Genomic DNA, 20,457 nt, shown 5'->3' with positions numbered 1-20,457 from the left:
GGTAAGTCTGACTTCTGGCTTATTGCAAAGAAATGTAGGTGAGGTAAGTGACTTTGATGGAGATGAGACTTGTATTACCAGTGATGTTGTTGATGAAGAAATTTTGGAGGAATATGATGATGATGATGATGATGATGATGATGATGATGATGATGATAACAGATATTTGTGGAGTTTAAGGGTAATGAGGTTTCAGAGTTATGTGTAAATGATGTTGACAATACAGGTAAGAGAAGTGATGATGTAAGTGAGGGTCATGGAATACCAGTCCAGTCAAAACAGTTTTCCATTAATGTCATGCAGAGTAATGATCCAAACAGTAAAGGTGAGGTACCTGTGAGCCTGGAGAATAAAGATGAAAACTTTTTGAAGTTTGTTTTGAGACCAGAATGATGATAACTTACATAAAGGTGCATTCTGGAATAAGGTAGCTATGGTTAGTCAGAATTTGTATCCCGATTGGTGGAATGAATGAAAGAGGATCCAAGCAAGAAGTGTAATTTTGACAGTAATGTGTATTGTGTTCCTTCTGTAACAAGTGATGTTCGTTGTGCCATAGGATCTGTTCGTTGTGTTCAGTCTTTACCTGACAACATGAATATTCAAAGTAATTTTATGATACCTGTAAAGTTGAAAAAACCTTGTGAAGACTGTGTGCATGGAGCATTTTATGAAACTGAAAGTGATCTTTTGCATGAAGTGTCTGACAACAGAGAGACTGATTCAGATTTTGGGTGTCGTTACATTAAAATTAAGATTGGTCAGTGGGAAGCCAACTGTTTGATTGATACTCAATTTGTGGTATATCTGAACAATTTAGAGACAAGCTAAGGTGTAGTAAGAATATTGTGGAAATGTCCATTGTAGGTGTAAAGATAAAAGGAGCTACTAGTAAGCAAAGCAAATTGGTAAAATCTCAGGTGCTGTTAATTTTTAGTATAGAAGACAAGACCTTTGGACATGGGTGCATAGAGATCCCTAGTCTGGAAGAAAATACACACTACATTTACAGGTTCATACAACTATATAATTATATATAAAAACAAAGATGGGGTGACTTACCGAACAAAAGCGCTGGCAGGTCGATAGACACACAAACAAACACAAACATACACACAAAATTCAAGCTTTCGCAACAAACTGTTGCCTCATCAGGAAAGAGGGAAGGAGAGGGGAAGACGAAAGGAAGTGGGTTTTAAGGGAGAGGGTAAGGAGTCATTCCAATCCCGGGAGCGGAAAGACTTACCTTAGGGGGAAAAAAGGACAGGTATACACTCGCACACACGCACATATCCATCCACACATACAGACACAAGCAGACATATTTGGTCTTTAAATATGTCTGCTTGTGTCTGTATGTGTGGATGGATATGTGCGTGTGTGCGAGTGTATACCTGTCCTTTTTTCCCCCTAAGGTAAGTCTTTCCGCTCCCGGGATTGGAATGACTCCTTACCCTCTCCCTTAAAACCCACTTCCTTTCGTCTTCCCCTCTCCTTCCCTCTTTCCTGATGAGGCAACAGTTTGTTGCGAAAGCTTGAATTTTGTGTGTATGTTTGTGTTTGTTTGTGTGTCTATCGACCTGCCAGCGCTTTTGTTCGGTAAGTCACCCCATCTTTGTTTTTATATATAATTTTTCCCACGTGGAATGTTTCCTTCCATTATATTGATATCAACTATATAATTAAGTTTTGTAATAGATGTGTGCTTTAGAATTTGATACATATATGCCATGTAAATAAACGAGTAGATCCTTTTACAATTTTGAAATGGGACAATGCCATTAAATATCTAGTAATTAATTTCATATTTTAGAATGCTATTAGCATTACATGCCAACGGCCTTACCACAGTGGTAACACAGGTTCCCGTCAGGTCACTAAAGTTAAGCACTGTTAGGCTGGGCTAGCACTAGGATGGGTGGCCACCCGGTCTGCCGAGTGCTGTTGGCAAGCAGGGTGCACTCAGCCCTTGTGAGACAAACTGAGGAGCTACTTGATTGAGAAGTAGTGGCTCTGGTCTCGGAAACTGACATACGACCGAGAGAGCGGTGTGCTGACCACATGCCCCTCCATATCCACATCCAGTGATGCTTGTGGGCTGAGGATGACATGGTGGCCAGTCGGCCCTTTGGGCCTACATGGCCTGTGTGGGAGGAGTATTAGTGTTACATATTATTATTATTCCTCTGTACTTTGCAAAGAATAATTAAAATTAATTGTCATGAACTGTTTTGGGTAAAGTCATAGGTGTTGGAGTAAATTGCGTGAAGATTCATTTTATTCATATGCACTGTAAATATTAGGAATAGTATCTTAAAAGTTTCATATGTGAACACTTTTTAATCTGTTCTGACATGAACCCTGTTCACTTATTTTTCTCATTATAGATAGGCAAAATATATGCTGTGAGATTTAATGGAGGCATTGAACTTACTTAGTACACAAAACAATGTTCCAGGATTCGATGTGAAAGCTAGGCAGGAAGTTACTTATCTGATGGAGCATGTGATGAGAAATCTAGGGAGGAAACTCAAAGATGTGGGTGAACCCACTCCCACACTCCTGTATGGCTACACCCTTGCTGGTCCAGTTGACTTACAAGAGATCATAGGTGCTGGGTAATGTACTCAAGCATATGTCAACTATATCAGTCATGTAATTGAAATTTGCCAATTGTTAGCCAAGAAATTATCCGATATGGAGAATTCACAGAACTCTTTGTTTAGAAAAGTAGTCGTTGCTATGAGCAGTGTTATTCCACATAAATGTATGTTTTTTCAAGTAGGGGGATTAACTTCCCAAAACATTATGTAACTTTAAATAATGCTGTGAAAGATTGATGTTCTATGACTGATGATTTGTTATGTTCAACACAAAAATGTGAAAACTTAGAGTTCAAGAGTACATTCTATAAACCATGTTGTAAATGAGTATCAGAATCTGATCAAATTAGGTACTATTATGGTAGTAGTCACACATTTCAATGTATTTTCTTATCTCAACACTCAGTAAGTATTTTTTTTTAACAGTCATAAATGAATCTTCTAGGCTTCTATGTACATAGGTTAGTTTGTGTGAACAATTAGCAAACAGTGTGGAAGACATTTACAATTGTGATCACAAATAGAGTATATACTGTATAACCAATTGTACACATTTCTGGTTTCACACACTGATTTTGGTTCTCAAGCTACTCGATTATGTCACTATTCAAAGATATTACCCGTATCTATTCTGAGTACTGCATTAGTGTATCTCATTGGAACTTGAATTGTGTGCAAACTCATGCTTAACTCTGTTTTGAGAAACCCTAGTCATCGTGACTTTGTGTCTGTGTGTGCGCTGAGGGAGAGTGTGCAACTATTGATTGAGGCTAGATACTTCCTATAATTACTCTCTACATATGATTGGGACTTATTGATATATGATAATGAACTTCATTCATTTTGTTGTGTCAAAACATTTCTGCTGGTGTGTACCCAGAGTGGTTTGGATTCATAGGTCAGTCCCTACACCATAAGCATGAGCCATAATATTTTTTCATTATTTTCTCCTTTCATGAATCAACATATCCTTACATACTCTGGTTTATGTGGCTGATTGATTTTGTGCTATACTCCGACTTATGAATGAGTATATTCTTCTGGTCTGTACCCATCGTTGTGAATTTTTTGAGTCAGCTCACTCATCATACACTTAGGCTCTGAAATTTTTTCCTCTTTTTTGGTGACCTTGAAGGTGTGACTTTATAGATCTAAACTTGCAATTTTTAATTCTAGTAATTTACATTGTCTCTGCATGTATTTCTATAGTTTGGTGTTGTAATGTTGTAGTTTTGACTTTGTATCATTTGTCTTGTGACCGAATGTTCCACAGATCTGAAAATCTAAATGCCATGTCCTCACATATGTATAGATTATGATTTGTATAGCAGATACCTTTCTTGTATTTTCAGTAACATGTTATGTATCAGATGCTTCTATACATCTGCATTCTATCGTTTGGCATCATTTTGTACACTGTTTGGCAAACCTTATAGTAGGTCACAAAATATTGTAAACACATTGTTTCCATATTATGTGAGGGGGATATTGTAATGGACATTCTCCTCTAGTATTACTTTTCCTCGACAGTAGCAGTCAATACCAGTAATATTTTTCAAATTTTGAATGGGTCAATATTATCTCAGCTGTTTTTCTGAAAAATTTCATGTAATTTTATACACAATATTTTATATTTTAAGCTAAAATTTGTGAATAGGAATTATTATTTTGGATTATTGAAACTGATAAAAGTCAGCTGTCAAAGAAAAATTGTGAACCATTTGAAATATTGTTATTAGTGCAGACTGAAGAAGTTGTAAGCATTCCTCTGATGTGATTGGACATAATGATGTGTTTTGTGCAAACAATGTGATTTTGGCTTTGTTAATGTGAAAATTCAAAAGACTGTGTAATATACTAAAATGTGACAAAATAAATTAACAAAAATTCTGCAACAACAATCTTCTAAATTGTTTAGATCAATCCAACCATGAGGACCTAAAATGTGAAATTTTCAGCTTCAAGAATCAGTCCCCTAGTCAAGAAGAACTGAAGCCAGTTCTACAAGAAAAGATAAGTAAACTAAAAAGTTTATTGTAATCTTACTCCTGTCAAATCTTCAGAAAATACTTTGCTTATTATAGACAATAGCTGCAACTAGGAAGGAGGGGGTAGATTACACCTTCCTGTGTGAATGATTTCTTAAGTGCAAAATTTAAAACTTCAGCTTTACTTTTGCTATCTTCTATTGCCACACCAGACTTGTTAACAAGTGACTGGATAGAAGTTGTTGACCTGCCTAACAATTTTACATAGGACCAGAATTTTCTCATGTTCTCAGGAAGATATTTGCTGTGTTATGAAAGTGGAAGTTGTATCCTTTGCACATTGATCTTCTTACAGACACACGAGTTTCTACTAATTCGTGCATTCTTTTTTGAACCAAGAGTGTAACACTCTCTGCTTCATCATTATTTTCTGAATTTTGTTATTAAACCATTTTGGATCTTTTCCATCCTTAAAGCATCTAGTCAGCAAATACTTACTATGGAAAATTTATAATCACTAGCACCTAGAGATGAAAATAAAATGTGAGTAGATTAATAGAGTGTTAGCTTTATGTCAAGAGAAGTGTACTGATCAGGTATTGCAAAGGTTCAATGTGACAGACTGTAAGCTGTAAAAACTTCTATTTAAACTAAACTTAATTTTAATCTATATTTTATTGGTTCTTTGTCTACAAAGGAAGTTTGTTCAAAAGACTTTGGACAAATCAGGTTATAAGTATACAGGTGAAAGTGATTCTATGCATTCATATTTAAAATTACGTATAGCACACAGTATACATTCACATAAAATAAATGAAAGGCAACCACTCTCCTACAGCTGACTGATGTGTGGTGCATAGAATCACGCAACAGAAGACAGTAGTCGCATTAGCTTTTGAGCTCTTTCACTTTCTCTAGTAGAAGTACCCACATTCACCCAAAGAGACACTTAAACATACACACCCTATTTTTATTCTTTCACAAGCTCAACACTTTCTCTCCCTCCCGCTTCAGCTGGTCCTCCTCAACACAGTGTGCTACCTTCCTTCACATTCACCTCCTCTTTGCTGATGGTTCTGTCCACAACTCTGTCCACATTAATTAAACCCACCAAAACAGTACCTGCAATTTGTCAGCTGCCATCACTTCCACATCACAATATACCTTCCATACAACTGGTCACCTAGAGACTGCATATCTGCAGTGACAACAGCTCCCTAGCCCAGTATGCTGAATGTCTCATAAAGGCCTTCACAGGCAGGCATTACCCACAGACCTACTTCACAAACAGATTTCCCATGTCATATACCCAAACACCCCCAAATCCTCCCACCTCACCCAAGTACCAGCTACAAAGGAGTGTCCCCTTCATCACCAAAATTTCACAACTGCACCAAATCATTTGTCAGATCTTTGGTTATCTATCATCATGCCCTGAAATGAGAAACATACTACCCAAAAGCCTTCCCACCCCTCCTAAAGTGATGTTCCATCACTGACCCAACCTCCACAAATTCCTAGTACATCCTTTTGCCACTCCCAACCCCAACCCCTTGCCGCAGAGTTCATATCTCTGTGGAAGACCCAAGTACAAGACCTGCCCAATCTATCTGCGCAGCAATTACTATTCCAGTCCTGTCATGGGCTTCTGCTACCCCATCAGATGCCAGGCCATCTGTGAAAGCAGCCATGTCTTTATACCAGCTCCACTGCAGTCGTCACTCATCTTTTTATATTGGTATGACCAATTTCCATTTAAAGCACTGGATGAGTTCATTCGTTTGTTTGGAAGGGGAGGGTGACAGTGTTTGCCAACTTTCAGCTGCTCAGCGATGACAAAATTACAGACACTATTTCGTAAAAAAAAATCATTTTTGCACCATCATTTCATTACTGGTTACAGTTATTCTGATATTTACATGGAAGTGAGACACCTTTGTCCTTTCCAATCCTTACCCACAATTCCTTGATGCTTGCACCCTCACACTGGCCATCCAGAAATACTACCCCAATGCCCCCATCTCCCTTCTAATTCTTCGCAAGGACTCGGTCCTCATTAAATCCCCCAATGCTTCCTTCCACTCTGATCTCCTCTCCCGCATCCCACGTATCCAATTTGGCCAACGTGCAACCCTCACCCCCTACCAGACCCCATCCTCTCCCCATCAGCCTCAACCTCTCTGTCCGCCAACCTTCACCGCTGTGATCACGGAGCTTAGCCCCGTGGTCACAGAGGGTGAGGTGTTGGCGGAACTCTCCCGGCCCAACATTGAAATCCATTCGGCCCATCGCGTCTTTAATGATGTCGGGCAGACTTGTCTAATGTGGATATTCACCGAATCCTCCTCCTCCATTGACCGCCTCCTCATTGAGGGAGCCCTCATATACAATCGCCATCATAAGGTGGACCCCTCCCGTTCCCCAGTCCAATCCTACTGCTGCCAACGCTGCTCCGCTGTTTTTGTCTCCCTCAACCTCGAAAAGGCCTACGACCGAGTCTGGCATCCTGGTATCCTGTTTAAACTCCAAACCTATGCCCTTCCTGTCAACTACATCCATCTGATGGCCTCCTTCCTCTCCTGCCCCCCCTCCTATGTTACCATCACTGCCTGCAAGAATCTCCCTACCTGTCCCCACTGCAAAGCTTCCCACTTCCTCAACAACTGCCCCAACTTCACCCCCCCCCCCCTCTTGCAACACCTGTAACAAACCACATCCTACCTACTCCTCGAAGTGTAAAGCGAAACCTCCTCCAGTCACCCCTGAGCTCACCATCCCTGTCCGTCCTGTTGATGACCCCATCCACCCCAACAACTCACTCTGCCCTCTGCCTACTGCAGAGGACATCATCCATTTCATCACCATTGTGCTCAAAAACATCCACCCCTTCCAGGGCTCCCACACCCTTTCCCAAATTGCCCTCGCTGCCCATTCCATCTTACCACCTATGCCACCTACTCCCACAACCAGGCCCACTTCACCTTCACCCCCCTCACCACCCTCGTCTAACTCTTCCCTCCCATGGTACAACAACCCTACCATATCCTGTACCACAATATTCGCCCCCTGCCCACCCACAAACACCTTTTCCCCCCACACCCTCCATTAGCAGCGCGTGGATGCCTTTGTCCTAAATGAAACCTTCCTTCAACCCCGTATCTCCACAGCTCCTTACACCCTTCACCGATCCGATAACCTGTACCCTCTGGCGCATAGCGGAGTTGCTATAGGCCACCTCAAGCATCTCCCTGTCCAGACCCAACCTCTCCTTAACAATCCTGCCGAGCATCTCACCCTCAGCCTCTTCTTCCCCACCCTTACCATCATGTGTGTCACCATTTATGTCCGCCCTCGCACCACCATCCCGTACGATTTCCTGGCCCACATTGACCGCACCTTCTCCACCTACGTGGTTGCTGCTGACCTCAATATCCACAGCCTTGATCCTGCCGACCTCCAGCGGTGGCATCGGTTTATCACCACCCTCCAGGGAGACCTGGTTCCCCTCCCCTTGCACACCCATCCCGAATCCAACACCACTCCCGATGTGGTCCTTGCCTCTCCCAACCTTCTTGGGCGTGTCACCGCAGATGTCCTTGACCTCATTGGCAGTGACCATGCTCCTGTCCTCCTCACTATCTCTAGTGGTCACCATCCCCGCCTTGCCCTCGCCCCGACATCCCTCCTAAACTTGTCCATGATTACTCCCATGCCAACTGGGATGCCTACCGGAACACCATTCACACCCAGGTTGAAGGCCACGACCTTACCCTCCAATCTCCTGATGACATCTCTTGCAATGCTGCCTTCCTGCACCAGACCTTGTCTGACGTCGTCACCACCCATATCCCCACGAAAGCCATCCACCCTCACCACCTTGCCCTGCTCCACAGGCCATCCTTCTCCTTTGAGAGTCCCATCGCCTCTACCACTCTTTTCTCCGCACTCGTGACCAGGACACACTTACCCGCCACTGGCAATTACGACGACACATCTGCAACCTGCTTACTGCGAAGAAACGTCGTGTCTGGCGCCAGACATGTACACAGCTCAACACCACACCCCCAATAAACTCTTCCAAGTATTGGTCTGCTTTCCACTGCCTTACTGGGAACCGCCCTACCCCCCAGTACCCTCTCCTCCTTGATGACCGTCCCTTTCTTGACAACCTCAGTGAGGCCAACCACTTTGCCTCTTACCTCTCTGACGTTTTTTCCATCCCAGATGATCCCCACTTTGATTATTCCCTCTTCTCTGACAGCATGGACCAGGTAGGGAGATTCCTCTGTTCCTTCCCTTGCTCCTAGCTTCCAGTACCTGGGCTACACACCACCATCTGAACTTAACACTCCCATCACTATTCAGGACATCAGCATAACACTCCGCACCAAACGCAACACTGCTCCCGGCCACAACCACATTACCTACCGCCACCTCAAACACTGCCCTCCCTCCTTCCTTTCAGTCCTTGCCACCCTCTACAATGTCATCCTAGCCACTGGCTTCTACGCCAACCTGTGGAAAACCTCCCGTATCCTGATGTTCTACAAACCCAACAAGCCTCCATCTGATGCCTCTTCCTATCGTCCTATCTGTCTCACATTGGTGTTCAGCAAGCTCTTGGAATCCATCCTGATCCGGCGCATCCATCACCACCTCCACCAAAACCACCTCCTCCCCAACACTGAATGTGGCTTTTGACCTTCCTTCTCTGACGATGACCACCTCCTCCACCTCACTCATCTCCTCTCCCTCCAGCTTAGCTCCCGTTGCTCCGCCATTTTTGTCTCCCTCGACGTCGAAAAGGCCTACGACCGTGTCTGGCATCCTGGTGTCCTGTTTAAATTCCTAACCTACGCCCTTCCTGTCAACTACATCCATCTGATGGCCTCCTTCCTCTCCTGCCACCCTTCCTATCTTACCATACATAATGCCAATTCCCACACCTTCTACCCCTCTGCAGGTGTGCCCCAGGGCTCTGTCCTCTCCCCTCTCCTCTACCTCCTGTACAGATATGCCCCAATCCCCCCCCCCTTCTCCAGTACACCTCTTGCAATATGTCAATGACACCGCATTCCTCACCCTCGCTCCCACCCTCCAATGGTCTCAATGCCTTCTCCAGAATCACCTTGACCTTTATGCCGCATGGTGTAACCAGTGGCTCCTGAAAATCAATCCTTCCAAGACCCAGGCAATCATTGTAGGTCGTACCACTCTCTCCTTCCAGCTCCTGGATTTCTCCCCTACCATCTGCACCCGTCCTGTCCACCTCACCCCCACCCTCACCTACCTTGGCCTCACCATTGACCATCACCTTACCTGGATCCCTCATCTCTGCTCCATCCAATCCAAAGCCCACAACCGCCTCCGACTCCTCAAACTCCTCTCTGGCCGGACATAGGGGTTGCACCCCTCTACCATCCTCCACACCTACAAATCCTTAATCCATCCCATCCTCTGTTATGCCACTCCTGCCTGGATATCTGTCCCCCCCCCCCCCCCCCAAATTCTATAAGTCCCTCCAGATCCTTGAGCGTCATGCACTCCGCCTCACCTTCCATATACGCCTCCCGTCCCTCACGCGGATCCTCTATGACCTCATTCCTTTCTGCCATCTGCTCCTATTCCTTGAACATATCTGCATACTCTACACCTCCCGCCGCCTTGATCCCCCTCACCCCCTCGTTGCTCCTCTCCTCTCCCATCCCTGCCCCCTGCCATGTGTTCACTGTTGTGTCCCCCTACCCTCCATCTCTACACCCTTCATCTCCCTTCCCAAGGTGGCTTCCATCAACTCCCCCCTCCCGTATATGCCCTCTCTCCCTCCATCTATCCCTCCTATCAACTCTGATCCTCACCCCCCTCCTTTCCTCCGTCCATTCCCTGGGCTCCCTCTCCCCCCCCCTTCCATCCTGTTTTCTCCCCGCCAAACCTCTCCCTACCTCCCTTCTCCCCTCCCCCCCCCCCAAGTCCTTTTGAATTCCCCTCCTCTGCCTTCCTCAATCCCTGTCTCATCTGCCCAGCACCCCCCCCACCCCTCGTATGGGTCCTCATCCTCCATTGGCTCCTTTCCTCCCTCCCCCCCTTCGCTTTTCCTTTCATTCCCCCCCCCCCCCCCCTTTTTTATTTTCCCATCATCTGTCCAGTTTCCTCCCACCTGCTCTCGGCTGTGGTATGTCACATTTGCCAACTTTTTAGTGCAGTGTTCCAGTGAATGTTCAGTGTTGTTTCATCTTTCTAGTGTTGCGAATAGAAACGATGCTGTCGCTGGGTCTTTTGCGAACAGAAACCAGACTGTCACCGTGTTTTTTAATTGTCTGTCTATTATTTTACCTGTCTGCTTTGTATGTATTTTATTCGCATCATCATCCCTTTGTTCTCTGTTTTAAGTTCCACAATTTCTCTTTTGCCATGTTCCCATTTAAGTCTCTGATTTTATCGCCTGTTTTTATTATTTATTCTCTTCATCTTTTTAACAAAGTCTGTAGGCTGAAGAGCAGTATACTACACTGCTGCCAGCCTGCCCCCCTTCGGGGGGAATCGAAATTCAATAAAGAAAAAAACTCCTATATTAGATCCCTCCTGAGTTGTGATGTCTCTCACTCTGAAGCAGGAGATCATCGAAGAGCTCCCAAAACCAGCTGCTCTTCACCAACACCTGCTGGTTGAGCAGGTGAATGCTAGATGACCTCAGATAGCAGCATATCTACATCGCCTCCAGGATGTCCATGAATCTGCCTTTTTGAGCCTTGTGCAACAATTTGATACCCGACCTCATAGAGGAGAGGGAGGTTGGGAGCCAAGTTGTTGCATAAGGCTGAGAAAGCCAGCTTGATGGACCTTCCGAAGGAAATATACTACCATTCAAGGTCAACTGGCATTCAACTGCTCAATGAGCAGGTGTTGGTGAAGAGCAGCTGGTTTTGGGAGCTCTTCGATTATCTCCTGCTTTGGGGCAAGAGATGTCATGATCCAGGAGGGATGTAATATGGGAATTTCAGTCTGAGTTCAAAAAGACAACACTTTGCTTGGTGGTATGTGAGAACATAACTTATTATTATTATTAGTGGATCATTTTGTCTTCCAGTTTGTTGGAGCTACCCAATTGTACAGGGTGGTCCAAAAGTCTGGAAACACCCTCATAAAATTCAAATGGAGTAGCAAACAAGGAAACAGAGTCCCTACACACGAGGAACGGGAAGGTGGAAACTTTATAGGCTATGCCACCAACATGGTGGCCATCTTTAAAGCCGCCATCTTGGATTGAACTCCAAAATTTCAAATGGGAATGAGGTCATGTGACATATCAAACAGATAGAGAATTTCACCAAAAAAACAACGCCGTTATATTTTAAACATAGCTTTATTCATTCTCGGGTTATAGCCAGTTACATGTGGCAGCGGTGGGATGCTCGGTAGCATGTGTGTTGTGTGCCGAAGAGACATTACGCCTATGTTACACAGTCCCGAGAGACCACCAAACGTCATAGGAATGGCTCGATATGTTTTCCATTATGTTGGATTGTTAATGCTATCCTCCGAACCCAGTCCTGATGAACTTTAACCAACACATCTGGCTGAATTTGACCACACACATCAACAATGTGCTGCTTTAGACGATGCAAATTCCGTATTTTCACAGAATAAACCAGTGCTTTGACATGATGCCAAAGATAAAAATCCATAGGAGTCAAATCTGGTGAACGTGGTGGCCACTCCACAGCACCCCTATGACGAATCCACTTCTGAGGGAACTGCACATCCAGGTATGCTCGCACATTGTGCCTATAATGTGGTGGGGCTCCATCATGCTGGAAGAATTCCGGAAATGTCCCGTCCTCCGTTAACAACGAGGGAAACACGTCTTCATCCAACAACCTCAGGTAACCGTTGGCTGTTAACGTTCCATCAATAAAAAAAGGTCCAACGATTTTGGTACCCCACACACCACACCAGACCATCACTTTTTGTGAGTTGATCGTTTTGAAAGTATCAATCCAGTGCGGATTTGTGTTGGACCAGTATCGGTGATTCTGCTTGTTCACTTCACCATTGATAAAGAAATTGGCTTCATCACTGAACAGCACCTGATCGGGGAAACGTGGATTTATCTGCAGCTGCTGTGTGACCCAGTCTGTGAACTGTACCCAACGGTCTGGGTCGTCCTTGTTCAGGTGTTGAAGCAACTGAATTTTGTACGGGTGCTATTTGTGCTACGATAAAATTCACAGTGTGGAGGTACAGCTAACCCCACATTCTTGTGAAAGGCGACCAGTAATCCGTTGCGGACTCTTGCTAAATGATACCAACACGCTCACTGTTGTTGCTTCATCGGTGGCGGATTTTGGTCTGCCAGCCTTAGGTTTATCTGTGACAGAACTTGTTTCTCGGAATTTGGCCAAAAGCTTGGCAACTGTGCTGTGAGTGATGGGCTGTCTGGTTGGGTGACGACTGTTGAAAGCCTCAGCAATGACACGTGTACTTCTTTCTCCTGATATCAAGATGATTTCAATGCGTCCTTCGTGTGTTAAGGACATTTTGTAACCTGTAAATAAGGGAACAATGATTAAAACGTTAGCATGAGTAAATGATACCTAACAGTTAAAAACATGCAACATATCAGACATGGGATAGTCACTTTGCACCATTTCAGACTCCATTTTATGACTTCTCAGTTCGTAATATTCACGCTGCCGAGCGTCCGACTGCTGCCGCAAGTAATTGGCTATAACCCGAGAATGAATAAAGCTATGTTTAAAATAACGACGGCATTGTTTTTCTGGTGAAATTCTCTATCTGTTTGATATGTCACATGACCACATTCCCATTTGAAATTTTGCAGTTGAATCCAAGATGGCGGCTTTAAAGATGGCCGCCATGTTGGTAGCATAGCCTATAAAGTTTCCCCCTTCCCGTTCCTCGTGTATAGGGACTCTGTTTCCTTGTTTGCTACTCCATTTGGATTTTATCAGGGTGTTTCCGGACTTTTGGACCACCCTGTATATCTAGTTTACTCCCAAACAAGTAAATCACTATTCAGTTTTTATCCTTAAATGTTAACTATAACACCAGATTCTTTTACTGTCTTCCTGCAAACAACAGAACACAGTTGGAGCTACATTGTATGTTTATGTACAAAATTTTACATCAGTAGAGGGTTTGTATGTTTTCTTCGATGTACCTGGTTAAATCATCCTTTTCATGTTGATTTTTATTGCTTTACTATGATATTAAAGCTCTGTCAGTGAATAATTACTGCAATCAGCAACACTTTCATTCAATTTAGTTCCTACTGTGAACTTTGCACCTAGATGCATAAATGCCCTGAGACTACTACTGATAATATCTTAGTACACACATCTAGAATACAATTACTGCAATCTAGGAAACAATTACTGCAATCAGCAACACTTTCATTCAATTTAGTTCCTGCTGTGAACTTTGCACCCAGGATGTGTAAATGCCCTGAGACTACTATTGATAATATCTTAGTACACAAATCTAGGAAAAAAAGTAATATCACAAAACCAATAATAAATGGGGTATCTGATCATGACATGCAGCATCTTGTGTTAAATGTTGAAACTTGTCAGGATAAAAAATCTGTTAAATCTGAGTGCAAGAGTGTAATAAATCTGTTAAAAACTGAGAATTTTAGGAGATTGCTCAAAGACATGAACTGAATAGATGGCGAAGAGTTCTCGGGCTTCCAGCCGGGTGGCGGTGTCTTCAAACAGCGATGTTTCGACGAGTGACATACTCATCATCTTCTGGCGAAGTGCCGAGACTTTGCGGATGCCGGTCCCTTTATACCTGCGGTGTGCCCCCCACCACCTGGCCGCGGGAGGCTGGGTCCAGAGGGGCCGGCGGGCGGGGTGGAGGGGGAAGCGGGTGCGCCATTCGTGTCTCCGTCAGAGCATTCTGATTGCGTCTCGTGAGCTGGACGGTTCTTGTTGCGTTCCTGGCGTATTGCGGCTAATGCTGGATTCCAGGCCGCGCTCAGTTGATAGCCTTCGTCCCTGTTCACAAGGTTCTCGTGGACCCGTATTTCTATTGATTCTTTAATGACGCTATCCCAATAGCTCCCGGCTCGGCATAGCACCCTGGTGTTTTCGAAGTCAAAGGTGTGGTTTTCTTTGATGCTATGTTCAGCTATAGCAGATTTCTCTATCTGTCCAAGTCGAACATGCCTGATGTGTTCCTCGCACCTTTTAGAGATGCAGCGCTGCGTTTGACCAATGTACTGCACACCACATTCGCAGGCAATGTTGTATATACCAGGTGTGTTTAGTTTGAGTGGGTCTTTAGCTGTGCCCAGCAGCTCTTTCGTCTTCGGCGGTGGTCGGAAGACGGTATTTATGTTAGATTTTCTTAATAGCCTCCCGATTTTGGCTGATGTGGGCCCCAAATATGGAAGAAAGGCGAGTCTCTTGTTCCTCTTCCTCTTCCTGAACTTTGTCAGCCTGTCTCCTCTTGAAGGCCCTGCCAATCTGTGTTTCACTGTACCCGTTTTTCCGAAATACCTCTCTTAGGTGGTGTAATTCGTCTGAGAGGCTTTCTTTGTCACAAATGACGTGCGCCCTATGCACCAAGGTGGTCAGTACTGACTGGCGTTGCGCCGGATGGTGGCAGCTGGTTGCATGGAGGTACAGGTCTGTGTGTGTCTTTTTTCTATATACTGAATGGCCCAGCGTGCCATCCGCTTTCTTCCTGATCAGTATGTCCAGGAATGGAATACAGCCATTCTCTTCTACTTCCATCGTGAAGGTTATATTCTCATGTATGCCGTTTAGGTGGTCCATAAACTCCTCCAGTGCCTGCCTGCCATGCAGCCAAATCACAAAAGTGTCGTCCACATAGCGGAAGAAGTGCCTGGGTTTACGGTGAGCCGTTTGTAGTGCCACCTCCTCAAAGTGTTCCATATAAAGATTCGCGATCCCTGGAGCAAGGGGAGATCCCATGGCCACTCCATCCACTTGTTCATAATGTTCTCCATTGCACTTGAAGTAGGTGGTCGTAAGTGCATATTCAAAGAGCTTCACTGTTTCAGGCTCGAAGTGCCGATTAAGGAGCGCCAAGGCGTCTTGTAGCGGTACTTTTGTGAACAAGGAGGTGACGTCGAAGCTCACGAGTAGGTCATCACTCTGTATTCGGATGTCCTTCAGTATTCTAACGAAATCCGCGGAGTTTTTCACGTGATGACTGCAGTGTCCCACCAGTGGTTTCAATAGTGTCGCCAGGTATTTGGCCAGTCCATAACTGTGCGAGTTGATAGTGTCCAGAATCGGCCGTAGAGGCACCCCATCTTTGTGAATCTTGGGCAACCCATACAGGCGCGGTGTCGTTGGCGCTCTGGGATACAGCCGTTTCTGCACTGCCTCTGGTAGATCTGAGTCCTTCAGTAGCGCCACGGTTTTCCTGGTCATCGTCGATGTAGGGTCCTTGTTGAGCTTCCTGTAGGCTGGGTCTTGCAGCAGAGAGCAGATTTTCTGTTGGTAGTCGACTGTGCGAATCAGCACCGTCGCATTTCCCTTGTCTGCTGGGAGGACCATGATGTCAGCATCATCCCTCAGTGCGCGGATAGCCTCTCGCTCCTGCGCAGTAATGTTAGCTTTAGGGAGTCGTGACTTGTCGATGATCCTGCAGGTAGAGGAAGCAATCCGGGGCCTACCCAAGGAGGAAGCTGAGCAGATCCGAAGGGAGACCTGCAGGATCATCGACAAGTCACGACTCCCTAAAGCTAACATTACTGCGCAGGAGCGAGAGGCTATCCGCGCACTGAGGGATGATGCTGACATCATGGTCCTCCCAGCAGACAAGGGAAATGCGACGGTGCTGATTCGCACAGTCGACTACCAACAGAAAATCTGCTCTCTGCTGCAAGACCCAGCCTACAGGAAGCTCAACAAGGACCCTACATCGACGATGACCAGGAAAACCGTGGCGCTACTGAAGGACTCAGATCTACCAGAGGCAGTGCAGAAACGGCTGTATCCCAGAGCGCCAACGACACCGCGCCTGTATGGGTTGCCCAAGATTCACAAAGATGGGGTGCCTCTACGGCCGATTCTGGACACTATCAACTCGCACAGTTATGGACTGGCCAAATACCTGGCGACACTATTGAAACCACTGGTGGGACACTGCAGTCATCACGTGAAAAACTCCGCGGATTTCGTTAGAATACTGAAGGACATCCGAATACAGAGTGATGACCTACTCGTGAGCTTCGACGTCACCTCCTTGTTCACAAAAGTACCGCTACAAGACGCCTTGGCGCTCCTTAATCGGCACTTCGAGCCTGAAACAGTGAAGCTCTTTGAATATGCACTTACGACCACCTACTTCAAGTGCAATGGAGAACATTATGAACAAGTGGATAGAGTGGCCATGGGATCTCCCCTTGCTCCAGGGATCGCGAATCTTTATATGGAACACTTTGAGGAGGTGGCACTACAAACTGCTCACCGTAAACCCAGGCACTTCTTCCGCTATGTGGACGACACTTTCGTGATTTGGCAGCATGGCAGGCAGGCACTGGAGGAGTTTATGGACCACCTAAACGGCATACATGAGAATATAACCTTCACGATGGAAGTAGAAGAGAATGGCTGTATTCCATTCCTGGACATACTGATCAGGAAGAAAGCGGATGGCACGCTGGGCCATTCAGTATATAGAAAAAAGACACACACAGACCTGTACCTCCATGCAACCAGCTGCCACCATCCGGCGCAACGCCAGTCAGTACTGACCACCTTGGTGCATAGGGCGCACGTCATTTGTGACAAAGAAAGCCTCTCAGACGAATTACACCACCTAAGAGAGGTATTTCGGAAAAACGGGTACAGTGAAACACAGATTGGCAGGGCCTTCAAGAGGAGACAGGCTGACAAAGTTCAGGAAGAGGAAGAGGAAGTTAACAAGAGACTCGCCTTTCTTCCATATTTGGGGCCCACATCAGCCAAAATCGGGAGGCTATTAAGAAAATCTAACGTAAATACCGTCTTCCGACCACCGCCGAAGACGAAAGAGCTGCTGGGCACAGCTAAAGACCCACTCAAACTAAACACACCTGGTATATACAACATTGCCTGCGAATGTGGTGTGCAGTACATTGGTCAAACGCAGCGCTGCATCTCTAAAAGGTGCGAGGAACACATCAGGCATGTTCGACTTGGACGGATAGAGAAATCTGCTATAGCTGAACATAGCATCAAAGAAAACCACACCTTTGACTTCGAAAACACCAGGGCGCTATGCCGAGCCGGGAGCTATTGGGATAGCGTCATTAAAGAATCAATAGAAATACGGGTCCACGAGAACCTTGTGAACAGGGACGAAGGCTATCAACTGAGCGCGGCCTGGAATCCAGCATTAGCCGCAATACGCCAGGAACGCAACAAGAACCGTCCAGCTCACGAGACGCAATCAGAATGCTCTGACGGAGACACGAACGGCGCACCCGCTTCCCCCTCCACCCCGCCCGCCGGCTCCTCTGGACCCAGCCTCCCGCGGCCAGGTGGTGGGGGGCACACCGCAGGTATAAAGGGACCGGCATCCGCAAAGTCTCGGCACTTCGCCAGAAGATGATGAGTATGTCACTCGTCGAAACGTCGCTGTTTGAAGACACCGCCACCCGGCTGGTAGCCCGAGAACTCTTCGCCAGCTGTATACGCCGGGAAAGCATACATTCACATTAACTGAATAGATGTTTACAATGTACTTCTGACTCAAATGGAAAATACAAAGCATTCCTTAACAAAGTTACTTCCACTTTTGAAAATTGTTTTCCCCTAAAGGTAATTCAAATCAAAGAGAAATAAAAAAATAAACCATGGATTACACAAGGAATGAAGATATCATGTGGGAGGAAAAGGAGACTGTATCTACTATCTAGGAACAGGTCTGATGTTAGCATTGTCATGCATTACTAAGAATACTGCAAAATATTGAAGCAATTAATCCAGAGCTCAAAGCAGTTTGATTACAAGAAAAAGATAATTATATCAGGCACCAAAATAAAAACTGTATGGGATACAGTGAAGACAGAGACAGGTGGGGCCAAAAAAGAAGAGGAACAGATAGCTCTAAAAATAAATGAGACATTGGTAACAAGTGCATGTAGTGTGCAAATCTCTTAAACAAGTACTTTGTTTCTGTTACTGGCAGACAAGGGTTAGCAGGTTCAGTGAACAGTGCAATGGACTATCTGAGACCTGTCTTTAAATATAACTTCAGTAAAATGGAAATCACACTCACATCTCCCAAAGAAGTAGCACCCATCATAAAATCCTTACAATCTAAGTATTCTATTGGATATAATAACACGTCAATGAAGTTAATCGAAGAACACTCCAGTGAGTTGAGTTCTATCTTAAATTATTTGCTTAATCAATCCCTTATCAGTGCAATGTTTGCAGACTGGCTAAAACATGTTTAATTTAAGCCTCTTTACAAGAACAGTGATAAAGAGACACCATCAAACTACTGACTGGCTTCACTTTTCCTGGCTTTTTCAAAAATATTTGAAAAGGTTGTGTTCAAGTGTCTCCTTAAGCATTTGACTGCAAATAATATATTGTCCAAGTCACAGTTTGGATTTATTAAGGATTCTGATATAGAGAAGGCTATTTACACTTATAGTGGGAATGTATTTAATTCATCAGATAATAAATCAGAGGCTTTTGGCATTTTTTGTGGCCTGTCAAAAGCCTTTGACTGTGTGAATCACAGCATTCTCTTAAGCAAATTAGAAAATTATGGTGTCCCCGACAATGCTACAAAATGGTTTGAGTCTTATCTAACAGGAAATGAAGTGTGTCATTGTGAAATGCCACTGTAGCAGGCATTCAGTCTTCATATGATTGGGAATTAATGACATATGATGTTCCTCAAGGTTCCATCTTGGGTCCATTGCTTTTTCTTGTATACATAAAAGACCTCTCATCTATTACGTTGCCATATGCTAAGTCTGTTTTGCTTGCAGATGATACAAACATTGCAATAAGTAGCAAGTCAAGTACAGATTTATAAATGGCTGCTAATCAAATTTTCACTGACATTAATAAATGGTTTAAAGCTAATTCACTGTCAATAAGCTTTCAAAAGATGCTCTACATGCAGTTCAGAATTTGTAAGAGATTTTCTTCCAGCATGTGTATAACATACAAAGAAATACATGTCAAAAAGGTAGACAGTGTTAAATTTCTGGGATTATAAATCGATAATAAATTCAGTTGGGAAGGGCATACCACAGAACTGCTGAAGCACCTAAACAAATCTGTATTTGAGGTGAGAATGATGTCAGATGTAGGAGATATAAACACAAAAAAAATTTGCGTACTTTGCTTGCTTTCATTCTTTTCTGTCATATGGAATCATATTCTGGGGTAGCTCATCAAATCAAGCAAAAATTTTTAGCATGCGAAGGGATGTAATAATAATCATTTGCGGTGTAAATTCAAGAACATCATGTAGAAACCTGTTCAAGGAATTTTGTATTCTGACCACTGCTTCTCAGTATATTTATTCTTTAATGAAATTTGTTGAAAGTAATATATCTCTACTTCCAACTAATAGCTCAATACATAGTATCAATACTAGGAATAACGACAATCTACACAAAGATCTAAATCACTTACCTTGGTCCAAAAATGGATCCAATATTCAGGAACACACATTTTCGATAAATTTCCAGCAACAATTAAAAACTTGGTTACAGATAAAACATGGTTTAAACAGAGTTTGAAAGACTTTTTGATAGGCAACTCCCTCTACTCTCTAAATCAATATCTTGACAGTGACTGTTAGACAAGCTTAAGAAAAAATCTCTGTTAAATTACAGTTTTGGCAGCACTTGGTCA

At 44.3% G+C, this 20,457-nt stretch overlaps 1 pseudogene; it reads left to right on the top strand.

Annotated features, from left to right (window-relative positions):
• The first annotated feature begins 1,832 nt into the window (after nucleotides 1–1,832).
• LOC124803618 lies at nucleotides 1,833–1,950 on the top strand (annotated as a pseudogene).
• The last annotated feature ends 18,507 nt before the right edge of the window (nucleotides 1,951–20,457 follow it).

This window comes from Schistocerca piceifrons, chromosome 6 (genome assembly GCF_021461385.2).
Source record: "Schistocerca piceifrons isolate TAMUIC-IGC-003096 chromosome 6, iqSchPice1.1, whole genome shotgun sequence".
Lineage (NCBI taxonomy): Eukaryota > Metazoa > Arthropoda > Insecta > Orthoptera > Acrididae > Schistocerca > Schistocerca piceifrons.
This window is presented reverse-complemented; position numbering and strand designations above follow the sequence as displayed.